The following is a 4,244-nucleotide window of genomic DNA, read 5'->3' on the forward strand; positions in this document are numbered from 1 at the left end:
AAAAGATATTCTCAAAGAAATAAGCATTCTTAGACTCAATAATAGTATTTATGTGAATGTTAGGAATGTCTAATTTATGCATAAGGAAACGATATGCACTACTCTTATGCGCATAACCTATGAAAATACCATCAAAGGTTTTAGGCTATATCTTAACTTTCTTAACGTAGGAATCACACTTTTAGGCCTTATCTTAAGGTTAGACACCCTCACACTTTTAAGAATTTATTGGAAGGTTTTCGACCTTTCCATAATTAATATGGTATTATATTTTTTTTTTCTTTTAAAGTACGAATTTTTGCGTTCAGCAATACTGTTTTGTTAAGGTGTATAAAAAGTAATAGTTTGATAAATGATACCATGTTTTAAACAAATATCAGCAAATGGTGCTTCGTATTTACCACCTCTACCATTTCTTAACACCTTAATCTTTTTGTCAAGTTGATTCACAACCTCATTTTTTGTAATGTTTAAACATTTTTAAGGCTTCATCTTTGCTTCGTAACAAATAAACATAATAGTATCTTGTGAAATCATAGATAAAAGTAATGAAGTACCTTTTTTCACCTCTTGTTGGCACAAATTTAAGATAATATAATATAGTGCATAATATCATATATAACATGTTTCAATTTCACATAATATTGAACACATCAATATTTAGCATATTATCATATAATAATGTATATAACATTATTTTATTATATCTCAATTATTAGTATAATCCTTACTTGTTTATATCTTAAATAAAAGTATATAATAAAATATACGCAAGTAATAAATTGTCTGAAGATTGTTGGAAAATATATGCTTCAAATAACATTTAAGATAGAGCTAACCTTATACTAATATATCATGATATAATTAATAATACGCTCAAAAATAATTAATTAAATATGCAACTCGATAAAATTAAAGAAATAAAATAATAACAACAAATAAAAAACATGGACCGAGGCTAGTATTGGATACTATGTTAAGACAATTTATGTCCCGCATGGTACTTACGGACTCTGTCCTTGTCTCCCAAGATACAACGATTTACATCCACCAGTAACATCACTACAAACTCATGGATACTGCGAACCGCCTCTATGTAATACTCTCATTGACTCAAAAATACATTTATACTATATAAATGCTGAATTTGGTGCAATTCGAACCAAATGGCTTGGACCAATTTTGATATGGCTCAATGAAATTAGATTATGGTTTAAGTGACTCGAACCACTTGACTTATGGCTTGAACCGACTTGGATTTGGTTCATCTCTACAGAGGGAGAGAGAAGAAAATGAATTGAACGATTGAATTATGGCAGCCCAATGGGGTATTTATAGAAATAGAAGTGTCTTTTTGGATTAGATGTGTCTCTTCATTACTAGACATAACCATTTATATGTGTTTGTTCATCATCCGACACACCCACTCCAATAGGTCGTAATAGTTCACATTGAATAAGTTATATCTATTAGTTTTGAGTTGCATCTCTTCATCACACAACCAATCAATGATCACACCTATTCAGTCTAACACATCTGTTGATTACAGATCAAATAATTTTTATTCACAAATTCTAACATAAACAACTAGCAATATATGATTAAATCTATGGACCTGTTGATACTGATTCACATATCAGAGTATATTTTTTTCAAAATTAGGTGCAGCTCATTTTCTATAGCAGTGGTATTAAATGCACTTAACCCACTATTAAATGGGCAATACTTACCTACTCACTTGCAACTTGAGGTGGTGTTAGGATAATTTATCCTAAATTTTAAAGTTGAACTTTTATTTTCTGCTTCCATGTGAGGAAACCTTTAATTCGAAATTTAAAGGCTGCATTTATGTAAAGCTTATTAAATTTACAATGATGATATAGGATAAGAGCTCAACAAATGATTTTGTTGAACAATTTTACATCAGCTATGTACTGAGCACGCTACCACCAAGAGTTATAGCTTAGTGGTATTTCCTCGCCTTCTGTAAAGAAGTATAAAGTAGAACAATGGTTCAAGTCCACGTAGGGACAAAGTGTAAAAAAAAAAAAAAAAAAAAAAAAAAAAAAAAAAAAAAAAAAAAAAAGCACACTAGCAAGAAAATGGAGTTGCAACAGCCAGCAGAGATACTTCTTGCAGTTGCTTATACCAGGGGCTTCAGTCAAGTCCAAATCCTGGCCTTTTGCTCCATTAGGCAGTGCAAAATTAAACTTATGCACAAGCTTTGCTAATGCAAGCTCATGAAGAGTCATGGCGAGTTGGACTCCGGGACAACTTCTCCTGCCAGCTCCAAAGGGAATAAATTGGAAGTCCTGCCCTTTATAATCTATTGAAGTATTCAAGAATCTCTCTGGCCGGAACTCTTCAGCGTCTTCCCACAATGATGGGTCTCGTGCAATTGCCCAAGCATTGATAAACACCTGTGTGCCTGCTGCAATGTCGTAGCCCAAAACTTTGACATCTTGAATGGCTTCATGAGGAACTAGCAATGGTACAGGAGGGTGTAACCGCAAAGACTCTTTGATCACCGCTTTCAAGTACTGCATTTTCTCTACATCATCTTCGGTTATGTCCTCTTTGCCTCTGGCTATTCCTCGAACCTCATTCTGCAGTTTCTTCATGACTTTGGGATGTCTTAAAAGCTCTGTCATTTCCCATTCTAGAGATACGTAGGTAGTTTCAATTCCACCAGCAAACATATCCTACAAGAAACAAAAAATGGTTATTAACAATTTATAAAAGTCCGCCACACTTTTTTTCCAAAGAAACAATCATTTGGAACCAGTATCAAAAACTAAATCATGTCAAGATCAATAGGTTAGTGAGTCCTTGAATTTGAGGGAGAGATGTAAAGTCAGACTTACCAAAATGATAGCTTTAATGCTATCTCTGTGAAGAGGAGTGGCAGTAGTACTGTTCTCTCTTTGAATTCCAAGTAAAATGTCTAAGAAATACTCATGCCCTTTACCATGTTCATCACTCCCTCCACCGCCATTCTCTTTTTTCTGACAATCCATTTGCTCTTCTAATACACCCTCCAAAAAAATTTCGAGCTCTTTAGCAACCTTGTCCACTTTAGCATTCAAACCATTGAAGCGATTCACCCACATAAGCCATGGGATATAGTCCCCCACATTGAAAACTCCCAAAACCTCCATAAGCTCCCCAAATAGCTTTTTTACTTTCCTACCACCTTCCCCTCCACTGTACTTCTTCCCCAAGGCTACACGGCACATTACATCGTTTGTCATTGAGATTAACATTTCAGTCAAATTCAATGGTGAAGAAGGAGAAGAAGAACAAGATTGTTTGATCTTCTCCAACATTAGGGATGTTTCTTCTTCTCTCACCCCATGAAAAGACTGAACCCTTCTATTACTTAGAAGGTGGAGCACACCAATGCTTCTTGCATGCCTCCAATACTCTCCGTATGGAACGAATGCAATGTCCTTGTCATAAGTGAGTCTACTGGGAATGCTTGATTTAGGCCTGGTTGAGAAATTGAGATCATGGGTTTTCATGATCTCGCGAGCTGCCTCAGCAGAGGAAATGACGAGTGCAGGCTTGCTGCCGAGATGAAGCAGCATGATGGGGCCATATTTTTGAGCTAATTTTTGGAGGGAGCGATGGGGGAGCAATCCAAGTTGGTGCAGGTTTCCAATGATTGGGAGCTTAGATGGAGAAGGTGGCAAATTTCTTCGGGTTTTTGGATTGGACAACCATTTCAGAAGGAAGACTAAGGACAAGAACAAGGGAAGAAGAAAGCAAAATAAAGAGTCGCATAAGAACAACATTTCTAGCTTGCTGCTGTAGATATATCCTACAGAAAGCAAGGCATTCAATATATATATATATATATATATATTTCTTCAAGTGAATGATGAAATGTTATGAACGTCGGAAACATTTTCTAAAATATGTTTACCAAATGTACTTCCAATTAATTTATTTGGTCAACTATTGAATTTTTCAAGCAATTCATAAATTACAGAACATTTAAGCATCATGCGAAGAATATATATATATGAATCAGGATATGTTTGATATATCCACCATTAAGATTATAAAAATAAAAAATAAAAATAAAAGGGAGGTGTGATCTGACTCACACAAATTTTTTTATAGCTTTTCACGCTCCGAGCGCGTTCCCACTCTCAGGCTCTGCGTGCGTTCTTGCTCAATTTTTTTGTGCTTATAACTTAATTCTCGCTCAAATTTTCACTGCTTATAACTTAATTTTGTCG

General features: G+C 34.8%; 1 pseudogene; it reads right to left on the reverse strand.

Moving 5' to 3' along the window:
* Positions 1-2,091: 2,091 nt before the first annotated feature.
* On the reverse strand, positions 2,092-3,794 carry LOC132305238 (cytochrome P450 736A117-like; annotated as a pseudogene).
* Between the last annotated feature and the right edge of the window lie 450 nt (positions 3,795-4,244).

Source organism: Cornus florida, unplaced genomic scaffold (genome assembly GCF_030987335.1).
Source record: "Cornus florida cultivar Cherokee Brave unplaced genomic scaffold, ASM3098733v1 CherokeeBrave_3.0.0_Hap2_Chr04, whole genome shotgun sequence".
Lineage (NCBI taxonomy): Eukaryota > Viridiplantae > Streptophyta > Magnoliopsida > Cornales > Cornaceae > Cornus > Cornus florida.